Source organism: Octopus bimaculoides, chromosome 9 (genome assembly GCF_001194135.2).
Source record: "Octopus bimaculoides isolate UCB-OBI-ISO-001 chromosome 9, ASM119413v2, whole genome shotgun sequence".
NCBI lineage: Eukaryota > Metazoa > Mollusca > Cephalopoda > Octopoda > Octopodidae > Octopus > Octopus bimaculoides.
Genome location: NC_068989.1, coordinates 27684451 through 27693634, shown reverse-complemented (window position 1 = coordinate 27693634; position 9184 = coordinate 27684451). Strand labels below are relative to the sequence as shown.

General features: G+C 35.9%; 1 protein-coding gene across 4 annotated transcripts in view; it reads right to left on the bottom strand.

The window, feature by feature from the left end:
• The window catches only part of LOC106877599 (probable G-protein coupled receptor CG31760), a 1064573-nt gene that overhangs the window by 734920 nt on the left and 320469 nt on the right, over positions 1-9184 (bottom strand). For 3 of the 4 annotated variants that reach the window (XM_052970509.1, XM_052970508.1, XM_052970506.1), the window contains exon 3: positions 1487-1528. The exons of the other annotated variant lie outside the window; for it this stretch is intronic. The gene's annotated coding sequence lies outside the window, so the exon portion shown is untranslated. The remainder of the gene's footprint in view (positions 1-1486; positions 1529-9184) is intronic. 4 annotated transcript variants of the gene reach the window in all.

Below are 9184 nucleotides of genomic sequence, written 5' to 3'. Positions count from 1 at the left end.
ACAAGCCACAATAATTATGCACCAACCCAATACACACACACACACACAATTTTTTTACTCCTTTATTCTTTGACTTGTTTCAGTCATTTGACTGGGGCACCGCCTTTTAGTCGATCAAATCGACCCTAGGACTTATTCTTTGTAAGCCTAGTACTTATGCTATCGTTTAGTTTTTGCCGAACCGCTAAGTTACGAGGACGTAAGCACATCAGCATCGGTTGGCAAGCGATGTTGGGGCGACAAAAACAGACAGACACACACACTCACACATACACACACATACACACACACACATACACACACACGCACATACACACACACACACACACACACATTTGCGACGGGCTTCTTTCAGTTTCCGTCTACCAGTCAATTGACTGCGACTTTACTGGAGCACATCCTTGATAGGGATAGGTTTTAGTCGAACAAATCGCCTCCAGGTCTTATTTTTTTTTTTACATGCCTGGTACTTATTTTATTGGTTTCTTTTGCCGAGCGCGCTAGATTATGGGAAGTAAACACGGAAAATTTAATAAAGTAACAATATAGCTATAAAATCTACACAGAAAACGTCAATCAAGTACTAGACCGCTTGGATTACAAATCGCCAATGTTTTATTAGCATCATAAAATGATGCAATGCACTTTTCTTATATTTTATGTTAAGAATAAATTGCAATCATTTAAAATAATATTTTACTTTTTCTCGTTCCATCCATTCTGTACTGGACAAGCTGGATTAGAAACGCTCATTCATACCATAATGCATTAAGCAGCCTCAGATGTCGTTTCGATTCTCTTTTGTCTAGCTTGAAGCATAAGTCAGAGGCGGATATTTTACAGGATTCGTTAGGTGATAGAAAGAAGGTAAGTTGAGAGTACCTCTCTGACCCATTTACTACAGCAAACATACAGCTGAGGCAGTTGCATCGAACGAGCAGTGAATTTGTCGGCTGCTTGGTTCTCCAGAGGTTATCTACCATCATTGAAGGTTCCTTAATTGAAAGTAACACTAACAGCTTACACAATAAATGTAAATAGCATACTATCGTTTAGCCTCGATTATGCAAATACATGAATATAGGAAATCATCTAATCCTTTTCTGTTCTGTTTTGAGAGAGAAGAGTAGAAGCATGCTATTTGGGAGAGAATTAGCTGCTGTTTCTAGGAGAGTAAAATACTGCATAGGTATTTGTTAGTAACACGTCAGCTTCGCGTTTCTCCAGTATGTGAAACAGATGTATTATGTTATAATGTGATCATGAATCCTAACCACTGAGATCGTAATGTTATCTTTCAGCCTTTATGATAATATCTCATATAACAGACTAGTAATAATAATAGTAATATGTTTGCAGAACTGTTATGCAAGGCGGTAAGTAAAATATAAATCACATCAGCACTTCACCATCGAGCTATTTATTATCACTTTTCAATTCAATACGTCACAGCAGAAAAAAAAGAATATAGTCATCGAATACATACCGAATTAAAAAGAACAGAAGTGTTGGATACGTGGAAACTCACCTAAAAGAAAATAAAGAAAATTTATATAATGACAGATTCTTAAAAGTAGATGGAATAAAGTTTGTATGGGCTTTTAATTTTGATATATGAAATATACCAGTGGTAATTATATAAAGACATATCAGAATAAGTAACAATTATGCGTGCCAAACAAATGGTATTGTGTTGCTTTTAAAGATACGACTTTATGGAAAATAATATTCTTGCTGTGTGAATGTGACTAGAGAAAACCGATAGGGATAATTTTCACTTGAATTGCAAATATTTCGATCGTGACGTAACTCTCTAACTATTCAAGTGAGTATTATTTTCTATTTAATATTGATTTCTTTCTACATATCAAAGTTTTTAGTGGGGGTGGGAGTGAAATTTATTGATTCAATCGAACACAAGATATTACCATTAAATTATGTAGTCACTGACCTTGTGCTAATGTTAGAAATCAGTTTATTATCAGCACTGAAATATAGATATGTTAACTTTTCATTTTTATGCATTTGATGTTCGGATACTGAGATACCGAACGACTTACAACAAAGCACACATTTATGGGTTGTCCGGATTTGCAATATGCGCCATCTACAATTGTGAATTCTTGGCAGACAAGAACTGGTTGTACATCATGACAGATAGGCTGTAACAGCCAAATCTCCAGCGATGTCTAGCTTACTGGAAGAAAAGGAATAAATATACACGCATACATACATATCTATCTATCTATCTATCTATCTATCTATCTATCTATCTATCTATCTATCTATCTATCTATCTATCTATCTATCTATCTACCTATCTATCTATCTAGCTAGCTAGCTAGCTATCGATCGATCGATCGATCCAATCATTTTATCACTCAATCAATCAGTATATCTCTCTTTTACTCTTTTACTTGTTTCAGTCTTTAGTCGAGCAAATCGACCCCAGAGCTCATTCTTTGTAAGCCTACTACTTATTCTACCAATTTCTTATGCCGAACCGCTAAGTTACGGGAAGTAAACACACCAGCATCGGTTGTCAATCGATGTTGGGGTGACAAACACAGACACAAATATATACACACATAGACATATATATATACATATACGACGGGCTTCTTTCAGTTTCCGTCTACCAAATCCACTAACAAGGCTTTGATCTGCCTGAGGCTATAGTAGAAGACATTTGCCCAACGTGCCACACAGTGGGACTGAACCCAAGACCATGTGGTTCGTATGCAAGCTACTTACCTCACACAGCCACTCCTATATATGTATATATATATATAACACACACACACATAAACGTGAGCTGAAAAGTTCATAGCCGTGAAATGTTGCATGCATTAATTTCAGCCATCTTTATTGGTAGCTACGTTTGTTCTTCCCAGTTGAGCTGATATCTGACTGTTCAAAAGTAACTAGTTGCGATTCTCTTGAAAATGGACAAAATTTGGTTAGCGGTGTTAACAAATACCTACTGAGAAAACGGTCTAACGCCTAATGACTCTCATTCTGACATGCTTGCTATACTAGGGGATGACGCTCTATCTTTATCAACAGGGCAAATATGCTTAGCTAAATTTAAGAGTGAGAGAGAGAGTCTTGAAGTTGATTCAAGTCTGGATGTCCAGCGGCTGCCTCCAGCAAGGAAAACATTATCGTTTCCAGCCCATGGCCATAAATGACAAGCAATTGACTGTAGATCAAATAGTCAGTGCTATTAGTATATCCTATAAGAGATTTGAGAATATTATGGAAAATGAACTTGACATTAGAAAGTTTCTTCTCGGAGGGTGCCGCATCTGACATTTGATCAAAAGCGCACCAAGCAGATCACGTCACGAGAAAATTTGACATTGTTTGAAGCAGATCAAACTGTTTTTTTAAAACTTTTTCTGGACCTGCATATGTGTTGGTTCATTATTTTGAGCTTGAGGCAAGGAGAGAATCCATGCAGTGGAAACATCCCTCCTTACTTGCTTCAAGAAGGCCAAGGTAGTTTCATCTGCAGAAAAGATGAAAGCTTCAGGTTTTGGCGGGATGCAAAAGGCATATCTATCTATCTATCTATCTATCTATCTATCTATCTATCTATCTATCTATCTATCTATCTATCTGTCTGTCTGTCTGTATGTCTGTCTGTCTTTCTGCATGTATGTATGTATGTATGTACGTATGTATGTATGTATGTATAAATGGGTTGTGGCTTAAAATGACGTCAGTCATTATTACATCATATTATTGTTTGAATAACTTTTGCGTCTTGTCATTCTTCTAATCCCATGTGTATCATTATTCTCTTGCAAGCATCTGAGAACGTATCGCTGTTGGGCGTTATTTACTCCATTCCTATTACAAGTTTCGGTGGGTCTGAGAAGGTTCATAGACGTTGCCTTTGCTCCACTAGCTATGACAATGTAAGAAATGTAAAAGAAACTGATGTGTGTTAACTTAATTCCATTATACCATAAACAGAAGCGATATGATCATTGTCTCCCTTTTTGGGATGGGACGTCCAGCCAGGTGGACGTAATTTTTATCGCCTCTCGATATTTTGTGTCTTCTACTATTTTTTCTCTTCTACTTTTTCTCTTCTATACTCTTTCAAAATTTATCCCAGGCGTTACCCAATGCAATTCGTCTTGGCATAACGGCCCTTAATGTATGTCTTCGTCAAGTGTTTACTCTGTACGTCCACTCTGGTATCGTTTGTTCGTTCGAAGCCTTAACTCTCCATAAATTTTATATTTTTTTTAATTTGTGGATGCTGCTGTCCTATGAAGTTTTTCTGTCTTGTCGTTGAAAGCTTGGAACAGGTAGTAATAAACAGCCGACCACTGAGGAGGGGTTGGACTTCCATTAGTATTTTGTCTTGTACTTGTCTCTGTGTGATTGCGTGTTTTTCCCTCATTGGTGATATACTGTACTTAATTTAATATGTATTTTTTTTGCAATTTTTTTTTGTATTTGTCCTGTACTTATCTCTCGTGTGTTTACGTGTTTTTCACTCACTGATGATGTCATGTACTTAAAGTGAATTTTTAATTTTATATATATATATATATATATATATATATATATATATATATATATATGAAGATGTATCTATGACCTTCATAAAAAAGTCCGATCTAAATGCAACTACATAAAAAGCAACACCCTATTACGTATATTGAAAGAAACAATCGTTTATTTTTTTCACTATAAATTATTCGGACGTACACTGTGTCCAATGAAACATACGTTCGATCAAAATGATATGAACTCTGATTATCATCTAATTTCAACTGATGCAATAAAATGTAACGCGTTAGTAATCATATTAAGTTCTCTACGACCTAGAAAATGGCAATGTGAAAATATTATGGAACTTATTTTTAAACTCAACATCATTTTTCATGACTAAAATGGTAATAACAAACTAATGTTCGATATAAAATCAAATGATTAAAAAATTGATCTGAACCGACAAGGAAATGTAAATAATTAACTCTTCCTAGCAGTTTGATTTTAATTAAGGCTGTTAATAAATGTGAATAATTTCATTTTCAATTGATACTACTGGAATGACGGACAGCTAATTTTGTAAAGACTTTGGGATAAGGTGAGGCAGAGAGACACTATGAAATTCTAGAATTTGACGTTTTATTTTAGTTAACCTTAGTCGGAATTTATGGTGTTTTGGTCATGATCACATGTTTGCAGTATCGATTTCTTGGACAAGGAACTTCATTTCGTATTACTCCATATTATTCCAGTGAGTACTGAGGTTCAAATAAGTATCATCCGGTTATATCTGCCGTTCTCTGTCTCCCTCCTCCCTCACCCCTGTCTCTCTCCTCCCTCACCCCTGTCTCTCTCCTCCCTCACCCCTGTCTCTCTCCTCCCTCACACCTGTCTCTCTCCTCCCTCACCCCTGTCTCTCTCACTGAGTCTCTGGATGTCATAAAGTGGGCTCTTGTTTCACTGAGTGAGAAAGTGGAAACATGGCCTTAGAATTTCTTGGGTGAAGACAAAGATCCAATCCGTCGTTGGCTTCTTGGTGAACTCCACCTAGTCTCTCTCTATTGCCGCTATGAATCTCCATAGTGATAACGGCTTTTGCTGGGAGTCTGAAGTCATACACGTCATTTGGACAAGCTGTGTAGTTTTGAACTCATTAGACAAGAGTATTAGTCGGGACTGATATCTTTGCATGAAGACAAAGTTTCGAGTCTTTTGGTCTCTGGTTCCCCCGGTCCCTACTCTATAATTGTTAGACTTGCCACTGTCAGGAGCCCTTAGACGCCGCCTGAACTCCTTTCGTACCAGGTCAATTCGCAAGATTATGGGTTAACATTAGTTAGATTTCTGATCCAACCAGCAACCCTACTCAGATACTGAGATGCGTGCTGTTGATGTATCATTCGAGAGAGCCAGCTCAGACTGTTCTTCGATTTTCCGAGTTAGACCCTGCTTACCGTGTTTGTTCTCTTCATTGGGGGTTCGGCTGGGTTGATGCCTCTTGTTGGTCGACCACATGCCAAATAGTGAGGGTATATGAGTACGTATCTCACGGAAAAGGACACTAGATGGGAATCTACTCGACGGATCGCTCGGGGTATCAGAGAATATACTGAAAAATTAGGAATGCAGCAACGCGCTCCGACATTGCATAGACTCAATTCAAATTTTGTGAGTTATGGCCACTCGACTTTAGTTTTTGATTAGTGTTGTCCAACAGAATAAACAAGAATGCTTTTTTTGCTTCTCACCTCAGTGAGAAGCAAAACGGATGCATATTCAGTGAACATACTTAAACCAAGTTTATTTCCGGTAGATTCGCAGCAACAATTATTGAACAGCTCGATATCCTTTCCAAAGAAAAAATAAAACTTACAAAAGGAAGAAAAAACAATAACTATTCAGAAAAAAACTGACACACACATATACACACATATAAGAGGCATACAGACAAATCCGCGCGCATACATACATATAGCTAATTCTTTTCTTACTAACTTATAATATAAAGAATTGTTGACAACAAACGTTTCTTTCGAGATTCCATTTACGAATTCGCCGTACAACTGGAGAAAATAAGCAAGAAAAGAAAACAAAAGAATATGGAAAAAGAATGAGAAAATCAGAAAAGCAGTAATTTCTTCTGGACAAATTGGATTCCGACGTCAAAGTAAGTTTTGAAAGGAATTAGAAACACCCACTGATTCAAGAGTAATCTAATGTATGAATGCACGTGTACCTATTGTACATATATATAATTTATATTATACATGTATATGTACGCATATATGCATATACATATATGTGTTTATGTAATTCAATTCTATATTTCACTACTCATAGAAAAAAAAAACGCTCTCGGTCGTACACACATACATGCACACAATCACGCATGCGTATGAATATGAATGGCTAAAAGTAAACATGTTCGTTCTAGTTTCTGCTCTTATCCACCTGTTTGACATTCTTCGCTGTCTTCCATTTAGCATTACGTTAATACAGCCTTTATTTTCTCCACTAATTCTATGTCCGTTCACCTTTTTTATATAGCTCTGACTATATTTATATATCCCTCTCTCTATCCCCTATTTATTCATATACTGTTTTATCTTTGTATTTTAATGACATTGGATTCACCATCGAACTGGCCGTTCATCCTTCCTTTCAAGTATCTATCTATCTATCTATCTATCTATCTATCTATCTATCTGCCTGTTAGTCACTCTGTTTAAATGTTAATGCATGTGATTCATAAAGTTGTTTACATTTCTTTAATAAGAAGACGCTTGCTTTCATCATTGGCCTTGAGTCTAGCAGATTTTTCTGTGCGCCACTTAGATATGAGCGCTATTTATTCATTAAGATACAAGTCATCCCTGTTATAATTGGATCAATTATTGATACTCTGTTATGAAAGATAACATAGTCTTCCAATTACCTTTGAAACCACCAATATTCTTTTTTGTTTTGATTACTAAATATTTCATTACAAATCGCTCAAGGCGCAACCATAACATACCCAAAGGAAAAGTGAATCGATAGCTGTCCATTAATATATTTTAGATAAACTATTTACTGTAAAATATAATGCCAAATAAATAAATAAATAGACGTAACTTCAAAATAAATTCTATATTTTCTGCAAGTTATGAACTATTGATTATATATATATAAGTCTGAGATTCACAAAGGATTTATGACGTCATGTAGGCTTATTGTTTTGGAGTGGTAAGTGACAGAAGTTGTGACTCTTCGTCCCCGATTTCTTGTCTATTCGTGGTTGATTTAGATTCTCATACTTCTGAATTCGATAAAAATACTACCATACTAGACTGTTGGTGGTTGGATTCACCTAGAAATTGCGTGAGTTACACTAAAATTTGAAAGCATTATAAATAAAATATTTTAGCAAAGAATTGACAGTCGGTCATGGCGCTGGAAAGAATGCCAAGCAATATTTAGTTACTGTTCAAATCCCATTAATGTCAGCGTTACACGTCTTGGTCAGTTATAAAAAGAACTATTCAGATATTCTGGTTGCAAGGTTGACTGTTTTAGTAGTGTGGGTGGCAATATCGGTAGTGGTTTATTGAATGTATTTTTCTGTTTTTAAAATACGCCGCTACACATAGGAGTTGACTAATATTTCTTTCTTATGGGATTCATAAATTTACCTATTTTATTGATTCTCTTTTCCTTCGGAGTGCCCTACATAAGGAACTAAATATAGACATAGTCGACAACAGCTTCCCCCACAAAATATATGATCATATGCTATTGTTAAACGTAAGAAATTCTTTCATTGGGAAAGGTATGAAAGGATTGCTATAAGCAGTGTGCAATGTATGAATGCGCGCGCGCACACACACACGCACACACGTGTGTATTACCAAAGAGGAAGAAAAGCAGGACGGAAGTAAAGAAAGGCAATGTGAAAGGGAGGAAGGGGGAGCGATAAAAACAGAAAATCAGGGAAGACATCAGCATGTCTTGCATTTCTGGCGATAAATAATTGTTACTATGCATAAGACAATAGATATAGGCAAGATGCACAGTAAAAATTGTAAACATCTTGCTGTTAGAATCCATAGCATCAGTAGAAAAGTGAGAAGAAAGCTATAAAGCGTAATTTATTTATTTTAATGGAACAGATGACAGATTTGGTGTTCATAGTTGATGAAATGAAACAAAACAGAAATGCCTGCGTTCTACAATCCAATAACATCATTCACAGTGTATCTTGCGTTATGTATGTATGAATATATTTTTTAAAAAACAACTGGTTACACTACGCATACATACAAAAAAACACACACATGAGAACGCACATCTACATACACACATAAGTTACATGCATGCATACATACAGCCATCCTTCCTTACATGCATACACTTAGGCATTAGACTAATTCTTAGACAGGGTTAAAGCAGACTTTGAAAAGTGGGGGCATGTCCTTAATGAGGTCGCGAATAGCGACGAAAGAACTCTGACAGAGAAAAGTAACAACCAATTAATTGTTCAATCAGCACATTAAACCATTACAGATTTGTTTGTAAAATAAAGAAGTCGTATTGAACGTGGCCATATTTTTATCTTTTTATTGATATAATGACCCTCCCTAGACACATGATTATATAATATATATATATATATATATATATATATATATATATA